Below are 20,647 nucleotides of genomic sequence, written 5' to 3' on the forward strand. Positions count from 1 at the left end.
AATGATCAATTAGCCTTTTAAAATGATAAACTTGGATTAGCAAACACAACGTGCCATTGGAACACAGGACTGATGGTTGCTGATAATGGGCCTCTGTACGCCTATGTAGATATTCCATAAAAAATCAGTTGTTTCCAGCTACAATAGCCATTTACAACATTAACAATGTCTACACTGTATCTCTGATCAATTTCATGTTATTTTAATGGACAAAAAAAATGCTTTTCTTTCGTGAAAAAATGACATTTGTAAGTGACCACAAACTTTTGAACGGTAGTGTATTTATGTGTATGTATGTATGTATGTATGTATGTATGTATGTATGTATGTATGTATGTATGTATGTATGTATGTATGTATGTATGTATGTATGTATGTATGTATGTATGTATGTATGTATGTATGTATGTATATACAGTTGAAGTTGGAAGTTTACATACACTTAGGTTGGAGTCATTAAAACTCATTTTTCAACACTCCACACATTTCTTGTTAACAAACTATGGTTTTGCCAAGTCGGTTAGGACATCTACTTTGTGCATGACACAAGTAATTCTTCAAACAATTGTTTACAGACATATTATTTCACTTATAATTCACTGTATCACAATTCCAGTGGGTCAGAAGTTTACATACACTAAGTTGACTGTGCCTTTAAACAGCTTGGATAATTCCAGAAAATGATGTCATGGCTTTAGAAGCTTCTGATAGGCTAATTGACATAATTTGAGTCAATTGGAGGTGTACCTGTGGATGTATTTCAAGGCCTACCTTCAAACTCAGTGCCTCTTTGCTTGACATCATGGGAAAATCAAAAGAAATCAGCCAAGACCCCAGAAAAAAAATGGTAGACCTCCACAAGTCTGGTTCATCCTTGGGAGCAATTTCCAAACGCCTGAAGGTACCACGTTCATCTGTACAAACAATAGTACGCAAGTATAAACACCATGGGACCACGCAGCCGTCATACCGCTCAGGAAGGAGACGCGTTCTGTCTCCTAGAGATGAACATACTTTGGTGTGAAAAGTGCAAATCAATCCCAGAACAACAGCAAAGGACCTTGTGAAGATGCTGGAGGAAACAGGTACAAAAGTATCTATATCCACAGTAAAAGGAGTCCTATATCGACATAATCTGAAAGGCCGCTCAGCAAGGAAGAAGCCACTACTCCAAAACCACCATAAAAAAGCCAGACTACGGTTTGCAACTGCACATGGGGACAAAGATCGTACTTTTTGGAGAAATGTCCTCTGGTCTGATGAAACAAAATTAGAACTGTTTGGCCATAATGACCATCGCTATGTTTGGAGGAAAAAGGGGGGTAGCTTGCAAGCCGAAGAAAACCATCCCAACCGTGAAGCACGGGGATGGCAGCATCATGCTGTGGGGGTGCTTTGCTGCAGGAGGGACTGGTGCACTTCACAAAATAGATGGCATCATGAGGAAGGAAAATGATGTGGATATATATATATTAGGGCTGTCAAAAATAGCGCGTTAACGACGTTAATTAGTTGTTTGCTGTTAATTACGTCAATTTTTTTAACGCATTTCACGCATGCGCAGTGTGACAAATTATTCAGGTCAGGAAAGTGGTTGGGAGCTAGAGGCGAGATGGAGCAAGGTGAGCAAAGTGGGCCTATTGACGGATTCAAATATAAAAAGAATGATGATGGTACAGTTAACAAGTACAAGGTTATTTGCAAGATTTGTAAGAAGGAGTTTCAATTTCACCGGAGCTGTTCAAGCTTGAAGTACCATGTCAACGCCAAACATGCGTTTGCTGGGCCGTCAGATTCAGCAAGTGGTTTGCGCCAGACCACGCTGAATGTTTGCAGGCAATTAACAAAATCAACCTCAGATAATTTGACCAACACAATAGCAAAATGGATTGCAAAGGATTGTAGACCCATTAGCATTGTAGAAGACTCAGGTTTCCTTGATGTTTTGCAAGTGGCGTCTCAAGACTCATTCTATAAGCCACCGTCAAGAGCCACAGCCAAAGACAAATATTATGGTGTGTAGTATGTTTCAGCTTGATTTAAAACACCATTATTTGGCTGTGTTAATAAACAGACATAATATGAAAATTATGTATCTGTGTCCTGTTATTTATCTTTTGGTATGCATTTCAGAAAAAAAATGGTTAGGATTCAGGTGTAATTGCAAATAGTGATTAATCATGATTAATCCACTGAAAATTCTGATTAATTTGATTAAAATTTTTAATCATTTGACAGCCCTAATATATATATAACATCTCAAGACATCAGTCAGGAAGTTAAAGCTTTGTCACAAATGGGTCTTCCAAATGGACAATGACCCCAAGCATACTTCCAAAGTTGTGGAAAAATGGCTTAAGGAAAACAAAGTAAAGGTATTGGAGTGGCCATCACAATGCCCAGACCTCAATCCTATAGAAAATTTGTTGGCAGAACTGAAAAGGCGTGTGCGAGCAAGGAGGCCTACAAACCTGACTCAGTTACACCAGCTCTGTCGGGAGTAATGGGCCAAAATTCACCCAACTTATTGTGGGAAGCTTGTGGAAGGCTACCCGAAACGTTTGACCCTGTCAGTGTAGCTGTAGGTGGGTGTGGTGGTGGAATCAGGCGCAGGACGCACAAAGTAAGTCAAAAGACTTTAGTGGTTTAGCAAATAAACACAGCACGAAAATAAATGCCCTGAGGCGAGAAACTCCACACGCAGGCGAAATCAAACGGGCGCACTAAACACGTGCGACAAAATACTCCAAAAATACAAATGGAGAGCAGCTCAACCGAGCAAACTGTATAGACACAAGCTATACGCACGACAGTGAAAACAATAACACACAACACTAGACAAACACAACGAGAACTTATAGGACACTAATTACACTAAACGATAACAGGTGTAACAACAATCAGACAAAAGCAAACGAACATAGACACATGCAACGGTGGCAGCTAGTATTCCGGAGACGACGAACGCCGAAGCCTGCCCGAGCAAGGAAGAGAGGCAGCCTCGGCCGAAACCGTGACAGTACCCCCCCTTGACGCGCGGCTCCAGACGTGCGCCGACTCCGGCCTCGGGGACGACCAGGAGGACGCGGAGCAGGGTGCGTCGGGTGCCCACGATGGAATTCCGTCAGGAGAGACGGGTCCAAAATGTCTCTCCTCGGCACCCAGCACCGTTCCTCCGGGCCGTACCCCTCCCACTCCACTAGATATTGGAGACCCCCATCCGACGTCTCGAATCCAAGATGGACCGCACGGAGTACGCCGGTGCCCCCTCGATGTCCAATGGGGGGCGGAGGAGTCTCCCTGATCTCACTTTCTTGGAGTGGGCCAGCTACCACCGGCCTGAGAAGAGCACATGGAACGAGGGGTTAATACTTTTATACTCAACAGGTAGTTGTAATTTGGAACACACCTCGTTCAACCTTCTCAGGACTTTAAATGGCCCTACAAACCGCCGACCCAGTTTCCGACAGGGCAGGCGGAGGGGCAGGTTTCTGGTAGAGAGCCAGACTCGATCACCAGGTGCGTACACCGGTCCCTCACTGCGGTGGAGATCGGCGCTCGCCTTATGACGACGGAGGGCCCGCTGCAGATGGACGTGTGCAGCGTTCCATGTCCCCTCCGAGCGCCGCACCCACTCATCCACCGCAGGAGCCTCGATCTGGCTCTGCTGCCAAGGTGCCAGAACCGGCTGGTAACCTAACACACATTGGAAAGGGGTTAGGTTAGTGGAGGAATGGCGTAGGGAATTCTGGGCCATTTCGGCCCAGGGAACGTACCTTGCCCACTCCTCCGGCCGGTCCTGGCAGTATGTTCTAAGAAACCTACCCACATCCTGGTTCACACGTTCCACCTGCCCATTACTCTCCGGGTGGTAACCCGAGGTGAGGCTCACCGAGACCCCCAACCACTCCATAAAAGCTCTCCAGACTCTGGAGGTAAATTGGGGACCTCGATCAGACACAATATCCTCGAGTACCCGTAGTGCCGGAACACATGGGTGAATAGTGCTTCGGCGGTTTGCAGGGCAGTAGGAAGGCCCGGCATAGGGAGCAAACGACAGGCCTTAGAAAACCGGTCCACAACGACCAGTATAGTGGTATTCCCCTGTGAAGGAGGAAGGTCAGTGAGGAAATCCACCGAGAGGTGAGACCATGGTCGTTGTGGAACGGGCAGGGGTAGTAACTTACCCCTAGGCAGATGTCTAGGCGCCTTACACTGGGCGCACACCGAGCAGGAGGAAACATAAACCCTCACATCCCTCGCCAACGTGGGCCACCAGTACTTGGCACTAAGACAGTGCACTGTCCGGCCGATACTAGGGTGTCCAGAGGAAGGTGACGTGTGAGCCCAATAGATCAATCGATCCCGAACCTCGAGCGGAACGTACTTCCGACCCTCCGGCCATTGAGGTGGACTAGGATCGGTGCGTAACGCCCGCTCGAGTTCAGCATCGACCTCCCACACTACCGGTGCCACCAGACAAGACTCCGGCAGTATGGGAGTGGGCTCCACGGACCTCTCCTCCGTGTCATACCGCCGAGACAGCGCGTCTGCCTTACCGTTCTGTGACCCAGGGATGTACGTGATCTTAAATGTGAACCGGGTCAAAAACATATTCCACCTCGCCTGGCGAGGGTTCAGCCTCCTCGCTGCCCGGATGTACTCCAGGTTACGGTGGTCCGTCAAAATGAGGAAAGGGTGTTGAGCCCCCTCAAGCCAGTGCCTCCACACCTTTAGGGCCTGTACCACGGCTAACAGCTCCCTGTCCCCTACGTCATAGTTTCGCTCCGCCGGACTGAGCTTCTTGGAATAAAAGCACAGGGGCGGAGTTTAGGTGGCGCGCCGGACCGCTGCGAAAGCACGGCTCCTACACCGGCCTCTGACGCGTCCACCTCTACCTGAAATGGCAAAGAGGGATCCGGATGCGCCAGCACCGGGGCCGAGGTAAACAGGTCCTTCAGCCTCCCAAACGCCCTGTCCGCCTCGGCTGACCACTGCAGACGCACCGGACCCCCCTTCAAAAGAGACGTTATGGGAGCTGCCACCTGTCCAAAACCCCGGATAAACCTCCGGTAGTAATTCGCAAACCCCAAAAACTGCTGCACCTCCTTCAGTGGTTGGCGTTTGCCAATTACGCACGGCTGACACCCGGTCTACCTCCATCTTCACCCCTGACGCAGACAACTGATAACCCAAAAAGGAGACCGACTCCTGGAAGAACAGACACTTCTCTGCCTTGACATACAGGTCGTGCTCCAACAGCCTCCGCAACACTTTCGGCGCACCAGGGCCACATGCTCGACTCGGGTAGGCGAGTACACGAGAATGTCATCTATGTACACGACCACCCCCTGCCCCTGCATGTCCCTGAAGATCTCATCCACGAATGATTGGAAAACTGAAGGAGCGTTCATCAACCCGTATGGCATGACGAGATACTCGTAATGGCCCGAGGTGGTACTAAAGGCTGTCTTCCATTCATCGTTCCCCCTAATGCGCACCAAGTTGTACGCGCTCCTGAGATCTAATTTAGTGAAGAAACGCGCCCCGTGCAATGACTCCGTCATGGTCGCAATCAGCGGGAGTGGATAACTGTACTTCACCGTGATCTGATTGAGACCACGGTAGTCAATGCACGGGCGTAACCCCCCATTCTTTTTCTTCACAAAAAAGAAACTCGAGGACGCAGGGGAAGTGGAGGGCCATATGTATCCTTGTCTCAGAGATTTGTCTATGTAAGTCTCCATAGCTCTCTTCTCCTCCTGAGACAGAGGATACACATGGCTCCGTGGGAGCGCAACTCCTGCCTGGAGGTCTATCGCACAATCTCCCTGCCTATGGGGAGGCAACTGCGTCGCCCTCAACTTACTGAACACAATAGCCAAATCCCCATACTCAGGGGGAACGTGCAATGCGGGCACCTGGTTTGGACTCTCCACCGAGGTAGCCCCTACGGAAACGCCTAAACATCGACCCACACACTGGGCAGACCACTCCATCAGAGCCCTCTCCTGCCACGAAATAGATGGGTTATGGGTACTCAACCAGGGCATGCCCAGCACCACCGGATACGCAGGCGAGTCGATCAGAAATAGCTGGATCATCTCCTGATGACCCCCTGCGCACACATCCTAAGTGGCGCCGTGACCTCCTGATCAAGCCCGCACCCAACGGACGGCTATCTAGGGCATGAACGGGGAAGGGAACGTCAACAGGGAGAAGGGGAATCCCCTAAGGCTAAACAAAATTTCTTATCAACAAAATTCCCAGCCGCGCCTGAATCTACCAGCGCCTTATGCTGGGAATGAGGTGCTACCTATGGAAAACGCACAGGTATACAGAAGTGTGCAACAGAGAGCTCTGGGTGAGTGGGGCGCCTACTCACCTGGAAGGACTCCCAGTGCGGGACCTGTCGTCTTCTCCCCTAGGAGGCCATCCCCAGCACCTAGCCGCGGTGTGTCCTCCCGACCACAGTTGGTGCAGGAGATGGACCCCCTCGTCATCCGACCCCTCCTCTCTCTAGCGCCAGCGCCCCGAGCTCCATGGGGCACGGCTCGGAGGCGCTGGAGGGTGAAATGGACGGACCCCCCTCGGGACGTCCGCGGGTAGCTAGCAGGGTATCCAGCCTGATGGACATGTCGACCAACTGGTCGAACGAGAGGCTGGTGTCCCTACAGGCCAGCTCCCTACGGACGTCCGCACGTAGACTACATCGGTAGTGATCGATGAGGGCCCGCTCATTCCACCCTGCATCCGCCGCTAGAGTACGGAATTCTAAGGCGAACTCCTGGGCACTCCTCTTCCCCTGCCGGAGGCAGAACAGATGCTCCCCCGCCGCTTTCCCCTCCGGGGGATGGTCAAACACCGCCCTGAAGCGGCGGGAGAACTCGTCGTAGGTGATGGTGGTAGCGTCTATTCTCCTCCACTCTGCGTTGGCCCATTCCAACGCCTTACCGGAAAGGCAGGAGATCAGGGCGGACACGCTCTCGTGTCCCGAGGGCGCCGGGTGCACGGTGGCCAGGTAAAGCTCCACCTGGAGAAGGAATCCCTGACACCCGGCAGCGGTCCCATCGTAGGCCCTCGGGAGCGAGAGTCGAACTCCTCTGGGTTCCGGAGCGGGAATGGGCTGACTTGCCGATGGTGCGGGCAGGGAGGATGGTGGTGGAGGTGTCCCTCGGGTCTCCCAGCCTCGGATGGTGGTGATCACCTCCTGCAGTGCGGACCCCATCCGCAGGATCTGGTCATTCTGCTCGCGGACCCTGTCCTCCAGCGTCGCCTGTGCTGCTGCGGCTCCTGCTGATTCCATTCTTGTGGTGTGTTATTCTGTCAGTGTAGCTGTAGGTGGGTGTGGTGGTGGAATCAGGCGCAGGACGCACAAAGTAAGTCAAAAGACTTTAGTGGTTTAGCAAATAAACACAGCACGAAAATAAATGCCCTGAGGCGAGAAACTCCGCACGCAGGCGAAATCAAACGGGCGCACTAAACACGTGCGACAAACAGGGACGGCTTGTTCAATAGGGCGATATGGGCGACGCACTGCCAAACGGGAAAAGGAAGGGATTTTTTTTCTAATCAATTATAAAAAATAAAAAATAAAAAAAAAATTATATTTTTTTTTTATAAATTTATAAAAAATTATATCACGGCAACAGCAGTTATCAGTGTTCACGTCTGATCTGCCAGCCACTAAATGTCAAATCAGGCTAAAGTAGTGCTTCAAATGGCCCCGCCCGTTTTTTGGGCGATTTCAGTCAGGTTGAAAATCGCCCAGAAGTCTCTCATAGCCTGTCATGTAAAATCTATTTTTTTCACATTTCAAAGCTTTCAATACATTCTCTATGGGTGTCTGTGTGCATGCACTTACGCGCTTTCGTCATACGTGACGTAACGTTGAACGTAACTAAGACAATGGCGGCTATCAGCGTCTATGTTGCGACCTGCAGTGTGGCGTTATTTTATGTTTTTAATTTGTAGACTTAGTTTACAAACATTCTGCAAACATTCTGCTTTGGACTGATCTTCGGTTTTGGACTGATCTTGTTGATCGTGTACATACCCGCTACGAACGGACTAAATAATGAAAACGCTGCTGGCAGAGAGGTGGAGCCGGCCACCTTCACCCTGGTCAGAGCGGACCGCGATCCTGGTAAGAGAGCGACTGTACCCGACATTGAACTGCTTTCTGTGTCATTGAACCTTACTATTGTTGATAAAACAAGTTTACTGGAGAACGGAGAAAAAGTAGAGACTTTTGGACAAGGTGGATAATTGTATAATATAAGGCAGTTTATTCAGAGGTAAAGATATCTGCAATCGCGTTCACGGACCCGTTCGTCAAACTCTTAGGGAGCTATAAATCAAGCCCCATTACTTACCATATCAGATAAGAGAAATTGCTGCAGCTACATATATTTTACATCCTGGCCCTACATAGTTCACTATTTGCATCACTTACCAAAATATTACATGTGGTCATATATGCTTGGAAAGTGGAGATGCCATAGAACGTCAAAAAAGTAAACATTGCTGGAGACACATTGCGTTTGCTAGCGAAGAGATTTGTTGTGGCAAATGAACTTGGGCTGGGAATTGCCAGGAACCTCACGATAAGATATATGCATCAGCATTGCGAGTCTCATGATTCTATACGTATTGCGATTCGATACTGTGATTTTATTGCGCACCATATGTCTGTTGCAGAGGGATCAGAAAGCCATGAGAACGAGTTTTGATCAGTCATGGAAATAAAAGTGCTGAAAACAAATTGGCTCCCAATGTGAAAAGATTGAGAACAAGCTATGAAGGAACAATAATGGTGTTTTGGTGCAGGTACAGCCAACTAGCGCTAAAATATTGCGATATTGTCAATACAGTATATCGTAAAGTATCACTATGTAACTCGATTTCTTTCACCCCAATCCCTCAAATTAACGGTAAATAACTGAATTGTTTGCCCCACATTTAGCTAAGATGATTAGCTAGCCAGCTAAAATGTTTTATTTAGTTAGCAGTCGCATCTACAATAGTTTACTGTCAATAACATGTCTCCAAAAATGACGTGGTGTCTCCAATTGTGTTGACATTTTACAATTGCAATGCGCATCCATGAGTATCCACTTTCTGTAGCTCAGCTGGTAGAGCATGGTGCTTGTAACGCCAAGGTAGTGGGTTCGATCCCCGGGACCACCCATACACAAAAATGTATGCACGCATGACTGTAAGTCGCTTTGGATAAAAGCGTCTGCTAAATGGCATATTATTATTATTATTATTATCTGAAGAGAGCCCCGAAACATTGTGTGCAGACATTTTATGCAATAAATGAAGTAGGTTCAATCTAGTAGTTCTGATCTTCTGATTGGTCCTGATGAGTTAGGCGAGGTCCCCTCCAGGCTACTGTCACTGTTGCATTGGCTCTGAGTCGGGTTCTCTGTCTTCAAATGTTCAGCCTAAGAGAGGGGATTTGTGTGTGTGTGTGTGTGTGTGTGTGTGTTTAACAGTGATGATGTGTGTGTGTGTGTGTGTTTAACAGTGATGATGTGTGTGTGTGTGTGTGTTTGTGTGTGTGTGTGTCCTCAGAGCAAGAACTCGTGAGTTGGAAGAACTGAGAGGCCTATGGCGTGGGTGTTGTCCTTGGCCACCTGCTGACAAGGCTGACAAGATAGGACCCTTTTGTCCATTGTTATTGGATAGGAACATAACTTATAACCAGCTCCTGACCTAAATAGATATTAGCACAACATTTTACTCAACATATCATATTCCATATTCACTATAACAAATATATTTACTACGACATTAGCAAGAACCGCCACATCCTCAGCCGGCTAATCCAGTGTGTGAAGTTTTGCGGAGTGTTTGAGTTAGCTTTGCGAGGCAAAGATGAAACTGAGGGCTCCACCAACCCTGGTAAGCCAACACTTTTGAGATCAGTCAATAAATGCTTCTGGTATTGACTTATATGCTGCCCCTGTCTTCATGTTGTTGCTGGACATATCTTTTTTTAAATGTGTGTAGGTCACCTAAATCATCAGAAAAATTGCCCCTCCTGAGAATTTTTTCAGGAGCCGCCACTGGCGACAAAATACTCCAAAAATACAAATGGAGAGCAGCTCAACCGAGCAAACTGTATAGACACAAGCTATACGCACGACAGTGAAAACAATAACACACAACACTAGACAAACACAACGAGAACTTATAGGACACTAATTACACTAAACGATAACAGGTGTAACAACAATCAGACAAAAGCAAACAAACATAGACACATGCAACGGTGGCAGCTAGTATTCCGGAGACGACGAACGCCGAAGCCTGCCCGAGCAAGGAAGAGAGGCAGCCTCGGCCGAAACCGTGACAGACCCAAGTTAAACAATTTAAAGGCAATGCTACCAAATACTAATTGAGTGTATGTAAACTTCTGATCCACTGGGAATGTGATGAAAGAAATAAAAGCTGAAATAAATCATTCTCTCTACTATTATTCTGACATTTCACATTCTTAAAATAAAGTGGTGATCCTAACTGACCTAAGACAGGGAATTTTTACTAGGATTAAATGTCAGGAATTGTGAAAAACTGAGTTTAAATGTAGTTGGCTAAGGTGTATGTAAACTTCCGACTTCAACTGTATACACTACCGTTCAAAAGTTTGGGGTCACTTAGAAATGTCCTTGTATTCGAAAGAAAAACAATTTTTTTGTCCATTAAAATAACATACAATTGATCAGAAATACAGTGTAGACATTGTTAATGTTGTAAATGGCTATTGTAGCTGGAAACTGCTTTTTTCTTTTATGGAATATCTACATAGGCATACAGAGGCCCATTATCAGCAACCATCAGTCCTGTGTTCCAATGGCACGTTGTGTTTGCTAATCCAAGTTTATCATTTTAAAAGGCTAATTGATCATTAGAAAACCCTTTTGCAATTATGTTAGCACAGCTGAAAACTGTTGTGCTGATTTAAAGAAGCAATAAAACTGGCCTTCTTGAGACTAGTTGAGTATCTGGAGCATCAGCAATTGTGGGTTTGATTACAGGATCAAAATGGCCAGAAACAAATAACTTTCTTCTGAAACTCGTCTGTCTGTTCTTGTTCTGAGAAATTAAGGGTATTCCATACGAGAAATTGCCAAGAAACTGAAGATCGCGTACAACGCTGTGTACTGCTCCCTTCACAGAACAGCGCAAACTGGCTCTAACCAAAATAGAAAGAGGAGTGGGAGGTCCCAGTACACAACTGGGCAAGAGGACAAATACATTAGAGTGTCTAGTTGGAGAAACAGGTGCCTCACAGGTCCTCAACTGGCAGCTTCATTCAATTGTACCCGCAAAACACCAGTCTCAACGTCAACAGTGAAGAGGCGACACCGGGATGCTGACCTAGGCAGAGTTGCAAAGAAAAAGCCATATCTCAGACTGGCCAATAAAAATATAATATTAAGATGGGCAAAAGAACACAGACACTGGACTTTTTCTTTGCAACTCTGCCTAGAAGGTCAGCATCCCGGAGTCGCCTCTTCACTGTTGACGTTGAGACTGGTGTTTTGCGGGTACTATCTAATGAAGCAGCCAGTTGAGGACATGTGAGGCGTCTGTTTCTCAAACTAGACACTCTAGTGCTGCAGCACCTTTAGCACCCGTGCTTCCCGCGGCTATGGTCATGTTCCTAATGAAGGCACAAAATGGGAGAAACTGTTTCGAAATCAAGGTAGCCTACTAGAATGACTTTTCAAATAAGAGTTCTCTTTTTTTTTTTTACTTAAAACAAAATGTTGATACTGAATGCGACCATAGGGTGTCAGGTTATAGATTCAGTACCCCTCAGTTAACAGGCTTTTTAATGTATCTTATTTTCAAGCTTTATTTCAAGCATTTAGCAATGACAAGGGTATACGGATGTGGAGAAGGGAGGAAGTTGGAAGGGACAACTCGGAGGTTGAACCCCGGTCTCCGGCGGGGATTCGCATGTGTGTTAAGAGTGGGGAGTGTTACCACTAAACCATATATCTGCCACTTAACTGGGCTTTTGATACCTGCAAGATGGCCGATAAATCATAAAGTTTGGACAGCTAATCTCTTCATATTGCTTGAGAAAAGCATCTATTATAACTATGGAAGTTGATGCACAGTAGTTCTTCTCATCTTGTTTTTTTCCCTCCATTTTGATGGCTGCTTGATGACACTTACTCTCTTATAAAACCGCAATTTTTAGCTCAAGTGAAATCACCGGATGCTAGCCTCAATGTGTCTCACTCTCCCAGAAACACAACCTCATGCAGTCATCATCAGGGTTTCTCAGCCTAGGTCCTACAAGTACTGTCCTTTAGTGTTAAAGTTATATAAACGTTACTGTTGTTAAACCATGTGGTTATGTTGTGCCACGGTTCTTAGTCAAATAATAACTTTCAGGGGTTTTGTCAGATAGAATAAAATGTAAAAACGTACAGTACCAGTCAAAAGTTTGGACACACCTACTCATACCAGGGTTTTTCTTTATTTTTACTATTTTCTACATTGTAGAATAATAGTGAAGACATCAAAACTATGAGATAACACATATGGAATCATGTTTTAACCAAAGAAGTGTTAAACAAATCTAAATAGATTTTTATATTTGAGATTCTTCAAAGTAGTCACCCTTTGCCTTGATGACAGCTTTGCACACTCTTGGCATTCTCTCAACCAGCTTCATGAGGTAGTCACCTGGAATGCATTTCAGTTAACAGGTGTGCCTTGTTAAAAGTTAATTTGTGGAATTTCTTTCCTCCTTAATGCGTTTGAGCCAATCAGTTGTGTTGTGACAAGGTAGGGGGGTATACAGAAGATAGCCCTATTTGGTAAAAGACCAAGTCCATATTATGTCAAGAACAGCTCAAATAAGCAAAGAGAAACAACAGTCCATCATTACTCTAAGACATGAAGGTCAGTCAATCCAGAAAATGTCAAGAACTTTGAAAGTTTATTCAAGTGCAATCGCAAAAACCATCAAGCACTATGATGAAACTGGCTCTCATGAGGACCGCCACAGGAAAGGAAGACCCAGAGTTACCTCTGCTGCAGAGGATAAGTTCATTAGAGTTACCAGCCTCAGAAATTGCAGCCCAAATAAATGCTTCACAGAGTTCAAGTAACAGACACATCTCAACATCAACTGTTCAGAGGAGACTGCTTGAATCAGGCCTTAATGGTCAAATTGCTGCAAAGAAACCACTACTAAAGGACACCAATAAAAAAAGAGACTTGCTTGGGACAAGAAACACGAGCAATGGACATTATGTGAGATTTTGGGTTCCAACCGTCGTGTCTTTATGAGACGCAGAGTATGTGAACGGATGATCTTTGCATGTGTGATTCCCACTGTGAAGCATGGAGGAGGCGGTGTGATGGTGACACTGTCAGTGATTTATTTAGAATTCAAGGCACACTTAACCAGCATGGCTACCACAGCATTCTTTAGTGATACGCCACCCCATTTTGTTTGCCCTTAGTGGGACTATCATTTGTTTTTCAACAGGACAATGACCCAACATACCTCCAGGCTGTGTAAGGGCTATTTGACCAAGAAGGAGAGTGATGGAGTGCTGCATCAGATGACCTGGTCTCCACAATCACCCGACCTCAACCCAATTGAGATGGTTTGGGATGAGTTGGACCGCAGAGTGAAGGAAAATTAGCCAACAAGTACTCAGCATATGTGGGAACTCCTTTAAGACTGTTGGAAAAGCATTCCAGGTGAAGCTGGTTGAGAGAATGCCAAGAGTGTGCAAAGCTGTCATCAAGGCAAAGGGTGGCTACTTTGAAGAATCTAAATTATAAAATATATTGGTTACTACATGATTCCATATGTGTTATTTCATAGTTTTGATGTCTTCACTATTATTCTACAATGTAGAAAATAGTACAAATAAAGAAAAACCCTTGAATGAGTAGGTGTGACTGGTACTGTGCAGTGAGGGGAAAAAAGTTTTGATCCCCTGCTGATTTTGTAAGTTTGCCCACTGACAAAGACATGATCAGTCTATAATTTTAATGGTAGGTTTATTTGAACAGTGAGAGACAGAATAACAACAAAAAAATCCAGAAAAAAGCACGTTATAAATTGATTTGCATTTTAATTAGGGAAATAAGTATTTGACCCCCCTCTCAATCAGAAAGATTTCTGGCTCTCAGGTGTCTTTTATACAGGTAACGAGCTGAGATTAGGAGCACACTCTTAAAGGGAGTGCTCCTAATCTCAGCTTGTTACCTGTATAAAAGACACCTGTCCACAGAAGCAATCAATCAATCAAATTCCAAACTCTCCACTATTGCCAAGACCAAAGAGCTCTCCAAGGATGTCAGGGACAAGATTGTAGACCTACACAAGGCTGGAATGGGCTACAAGACCATTGCCAAGCAGCTTGGTGAGAAGGTGACAACAGTTGGTGCGATTATTCACAAATGGAAGAAACACAAAAGAACTGTCAATCTCCCTCGGCCTGGGGCTCCATGCAAGATCTCACCTCGTGGAGTTGCAATGATCATGAGAACGGTGAGGAATCAGCCCAGAACTACACGGGAGGATCTTGTCAATGATCTCAAGGCAGCTGCGACCATAGTCACCAAGAAAACAATTGGTAACACACTACGCCGTGAAGGACTGAAATCCTGCAGCGCCCGCAAGGTCCCCCTGCTCAAGAAAGCACATATACAGGCCCGTCTGAAGTTTGCCAATGAACATCTGAATGATTCAGAGGAGAACTGGGTGAAAGTGTTGTGGTCAGATGAGACCAAAATCGAGCTCTTTGCCATCAACTCAACTCGCCGTATTTGGAGGAGGAGGAATGCTGCCTATGACCCCAAGAACACCATCCCCACCATCAAACATGGAGGTGGAAACATTATGCTTTGGGGGTGTTTTTCTGCTAAGGGGACAGGACAACTTCACCGCATCAAAGGGACGATGGACGGCGCCATGTACCGTCAAATCTTGGGTGAGAACCTCCTTCCCTCAGCCAGGGCATTGAAAATGGGTCGTGGATGGGTACTCCAGCATGACAATGACCCAAAACACACGGCCAAGGCAACAAAGGAGTGGCTCAAGAAGAGGCACATTAAGGTCCTGGAGTGGCCTAGCCAGTCTCCAGACCTTAATCCCATAGAAAATCTGTGGAGGGAGTTGAAGGTTCGAGTTGCTAAACATCAGGCTCGAAACCTTAATGACTTGGAGAAGATCTGCAAAGAGGAGTGGGACAAAATCCCTCCTGAGATGTGTGCAAACCTGATGGCCAACTACAAGAAACGTCTGACCTCTGTGATTGCCAACAAGGGTTTTGCCACCAAGTACTAAGTCATGTTTTGCAGAGGGGTCAAATACTTATTTCCCTCATTAAAATGCAAATCAATTCATAACATGCTTTTTTCTGGATTTCTTGTTGTTGTTATTCTGTCTCTCACTGTTCAAATAAACCTACCATTAAAATTATAGACTGATCATGTCTTTGTCAGTGGGCAAACGTACAAAATCAGCAGGGGATCAAATACCTTTTTCCCTCACTGTATATATAATTGAATTGTACAAGCATTGTACTACTACAACAAACACACACAAGACAATTCCGGAAATGCACTGTGATTCCTGTTACCAGCTGCTCAAGCCAGTGTTCTGTTCACGTTGCATATGTTATAATGATGGATGGTGTTATGTTACAGTGGGGAAAAAAATTATTTAGTCAGCCACCAATTGTTTAAGTTCTCCCACTTAAAAAGATGAGAGAGGCCTGTAATTTTCATCATAGGTACACGTCAACTATGACAGACAAATTGAGAAAAGAAATCCAGAAAATCACATTGTAGGATTTTTAATGAATTTATTTGCAAATTATGGTGGAAAATAAGTATTTGGTCACCTACAAACAAGCAAGATTTCTGGCTCTCACAGACCTGTAACTTCTTCTTTAAGAGGCTCCTCTGTCCTCCACTCGTTACCTGTATTAATGGCACCTGTTTGAACTTGTTATCAGTATAAAAGACACCTGTCCACAACTTCAAACAGTCACACTCCAAACTCCACTATGGCCAAGACCAAAGAGCTGTCAAAGGACACCAGAAACAAAATTGTAGACCTGCACCAGGCTGGGAAGACTGAATCTGCAATAGGTAAGCAGCTTGGTTTGAAGAAATCAACTGTGGGAGCAATTATTAGGAAATGGAAGACATACAAGACCACTGATAATCTCCCTCGATCTGGGGCTCCACGCAAGATCTCACCCTGTGGGGTCAAAATTATCACAAGAACGGTGAGCAAAAATCCCAGAACCACACGGGGGACCTAGTGAATGGCCTGCAGAGAGCTGGGACCAAAGTAACAAAGCCTACCATCAGTAACACACTACGCCGCCAGGGACTCAAATCCTGCAGTGCAAGACGTGTCCCCCTGCTTAAGCCAGTACATGTCCAGGCCCGTCTGAAGTTTGCTAGAGTGCATTTGGATGATCCAGAAGAGGATTGGGAGAATGTCATATGGTCAGATGAAACCAAAATATAACTTTTTGGTAAAAACTCAACTCGTCATGTTTGGAGGACAAAGAATGCTGAGTTGCATCCAAAGAACACCATACCTACTGTGAAGCATGGGGGTGGAAACATCATGCTTTGGGGCTGTTTTTCTGCAAAAAGACCAGGACGACTGATCCGTGTAAAGGAAAGAATGAATGGGGCCATGTATCGTGAGATTTTGAGTGAAAACCACCTTCCATCAGCAAGGGCATTGAAGATGAAACGTGGCTGGGTCTTTCAGCATGACAATGATCCCAAACACACCGCCCGGGCAACGAAGGAGTGGCTTCGTAAGAAGCATTTCAAGGTCCTGGAGTGGCCTAGCCAGTCTCCAGATCTCAACCCCATATAAAATCTTTGGAGGGAGTTGAAAGTCTGTGTTGCCCAGCGACAGCCCCAAAACATCACTGCTCTAGGGGAGATCTGCATGGAGGAATGGGCCAAAATACCAGCAACAGTGTGTGAAAACCTTGTGAAGACTTACAGAAAACGTTTGACCTGTGTCATTGCCAACAAAGGGTATATAACAAAGTATTGAGAAACTTTTGTTATTGACCAAATACTTATTTTCCACCATAATTTGCAAATAAATTCATTAAAAATCCTACAATGTGATTTTCTGGATTTTTTTTCCTCATTTTGTCTGTCATAGTTGACATGTACCTATGATGAAAATTACAGGCCTCTCTCATCTTTTTAAGTGGGAGAACTTCCACAATTGGTGGCTGACTAAATACTTTTTTTCCCCACTGTATGTCCGATATGTGTTGTTCTGTGTTGGGCTGACTGGTCCAAACAATCAACCAGCGCAGTAGTAAAAATGTGGTTTTGAGATTGTGTTCATTGTTTTAAAATAATATATTTGTATGGTAGTTGTTGCTAGTCTATTCGCAATATATTTATCTAATAAATACATATTCTCTCTTTCTCTGTCTTTATCTGTCTTGTTACAGGGTCTGTTTTGAACGTGAACCTGAATAAGTACAGTCCCGTGAACTCAGCGCGAGTTTGCTTTAGATTGTTGTGGAGGAGATGATGTCATAAAGGCAGTCTTCCTCTCCACCAATCCCAGCTTGTCTTTCCCACCTCGCTCCCTGCCCTCGTTAACTGTGCAACAAATAGACAGTCTGAACTTCAAAACAGAGCTGCTCTCTCGGCTCCCTCCGCATCAGACAGATTGCAAACATTTCTGAGTTCACAGAGTAACACATTTACATATACATACACACACACACACACATACACACACACACAGGCTGACAGACTCAATCAGACATCCATTACAGATTTTTCTGCTCAGGAGAGGAGAGTGCTTGCAGCACAACAGAAAGGCACAAAAATAGCACACACACACACTTTCACTCTCACATACACACACTCATCAAATTGCATTACATTAAAAAAGGACACTATTTAGTGCTCAAACCCACATTTAGAAACCTTGCAGATACTGTCAATGAGACTGTAGTTAAAATGAAACCAGTGCTTGTGAGTAATGTGAAGTGTCCATGGCATCAATACAGTGTTTGAGCACTGCCTGGGCATAGGTTAATTCAAGCACGAGTTCCTTCACTCTGTCGAATCTAAGTAGCCTGCCGTCCACATGTCATACAGTATATACAACAATACCGCCCCAACCCCCTCTACACACACACTCATGCAAAACAGTGTTACATAAGCAGTAGCGGTGCCTGGGTAAAATATCTGGGGAAGCCGAGCCATATTACAACCAATGTGTTGTGATAATTGTGATGTTTGCTCTATAACCTGTTAATTCATTTGCCTTGCGACCGTGATATATAGGCCTAAAGGCCGAGACAATAAGAAGACACAGTGGCAGAATAAATTCAACCACACCTTTGTTTTATCACAAACCGGATAGCAACCTCTGTCCAGTGAAGTCCACAAAGCATATTGCATGTACAGTAACAGACAGTTACATGACCTACAGAATGGTCAAGCAAATTAATGTTTTCGACATTTTCGGACCACTAAACAAATTCATTTAGAACCACAGAGAGTTACCGCAAGTCGCAAAGAAAGTAGGAGCTGCCTCCACTATTCCAGCACCATTTCAACATCAACATTTCAACATCATCAAATCACCTCTGTTTAGTCTAATACAGTGACAACTAAAAGATACCAAAAACAATTTAGTACAATCAAGGTAAGCTAAATATGATGTGGCTGTCCATGGTTCTGATTTCTCTCTCTCTCTGTGTGTGTGTGTGTGTGTGTGTGTGTGTGTGTGTGTGTGTGTGTGTGTGTGTGTGTGTGTGTGTGTGTGTGTGTGTGTGTGTGTGTGTGTGTGTGTGTGTTTAACTATTCTTGTGGGGACCAGAAGTTCCCACAAGAATATTAAATGAACAAAATTTGACCAACTGGGGACATTTTGTTAGTCCTACAAGGTCAAATGCTATTTCTAGGGGGTTTAGGGTTCAGGTTAGAATTAGTGTTAGGGTTAGGAGCTAGGTTTAGGGTGAAGGTTATGTTTTTGGGTTAAGGTTAGGGTTAGGGTAAGAGTACGGGTTAGGTTTAGGGTTTAGGGAAAATAGGATTTTGATTTTGGGACTGAATTGTGTGTCCCCACAAGGTTAGCTGTACAAGACTGTGTGTGTGCACACGTTCATGCAAGTAGAGAAACATGTTGACTCACCCTACTTGTAGAGAAATGGCAATGCCATCCTCATCTCTTTCATGTTAACGAAACGGTCTATCACTCTGTCTGGCATACAGAACACACTTTAATTTTTTGTTGTCCTGGGCTACCTGGCTAAAATGCTTGCTCGCTAGCCTAACTTCCATTCATTTGCAATGTTAACTAGTTAACATTAGCCTTCTACATCTACATTTACATTTACGTCATTTAGCAGACGCTCTTATCCAGAGCGACTTACAGTTAGTGAGTGCATACATTTTCATACTAGCTACATATTGAACTTTCATCTTCTAAGGCCAGGGGCACAACAATGTATGAATTAATGGTTGGATCAGAATCGCCGTTATAATCATTGGCTAGTACGGAGAAAGTCCAAATCCCTATCTCCATCCATGGCTAATTTAGGAAAGGGCCAATTTTAGCTAGCTAGCTAGCCACCGGAGGCCAACAGGAGGACAATAACACAACGAGATGCAACCATTCAAGTTGTTTTGTCAATTACGGATGCTCTCAATTGGATTTGACAGGAGTGATGCAAAAATCCAACCTGGCTTCCCTTGACACTTTATTTTGGTGCGCCAGGACCATTCACAGTTGAACTCGCTCAATTTAGCTCCGCTGATTGGAAAATGTTTTATACTTTTTCTTTTATCAAGGGAGGCCAAATGCCATACTCAATGTCATACTCGTTTGGACCAGACCGCATCAGATAGATGGCTTACATAAACCGAGACAGAGGGGCGCTGTTTCGCTCGCTCGGATGCTTTCTCCTGTGAGATACATTCAGCCTCTTGCGAATTGAAGGAAAATTGTGAAACACAGAGAGACGAAAGATAAAACATTTTCTTTTTTTCTTCTTCCCCTGACATCCATGAATACACGCCACTGTACATAAGCATGTTACCCTCTCGTTCACTGGCCTAGATGTGTCCTCAGCTCAACTGAGGGTCAGGCGAGGACAGGGGGAGGGAGAAGGGGGGTCTCTGGGAGCACGCCCACATTCACCCTGCCTGTCAGAAACACACACACACACACACACACACAAATAGAGCTTTCCCCAGGTTTAATAAGAGACTTGCTAAAGACTTTGGCAGGAAGAAGTTGGGGATTTGTAGGAAAGAGGAGGGGGGAGGATCGAGGGAGTGGGGGAAAGAAGAAAGGCATTAGTGTGTTTTAAGTCAGGAGGGAAAGCAAACTGAATGGAGAGACCGTGAGAAAGTGAGACCATCGAACATGAATCTATACATATGAAAACTGATTAATCAAATGAGCAATAAACAATAATAGTAGCAGTGAGTGACATAGTTAAAAAGAGGATCTATCTGTGGAAGGTCATTAGGAATTTCAGTTTTCAGCAGTGGTCTGATGCTAGTTGGGGAATGAAACTTTGTGGTGTAGGGATAAGAGACCACATGTGCAGGAGAGAATGTAGGGAATTTTACG

The sequence above is a fragment of the Coregonus clupeaformis genome, chromosome 7 (assembly GCF_020615455.1).
Source record: "Coregonus clupeaformis isolate EN_2021a chromosome 7, ASM2061545v1, whole genome shotgun sequence".
Lineage (NCBI taxonomy): Eukaryota > Metazoa > Chordata > Actinopteri > Salmoniformes > Salmonidae > Coregonus > Coregonus clupeaformis.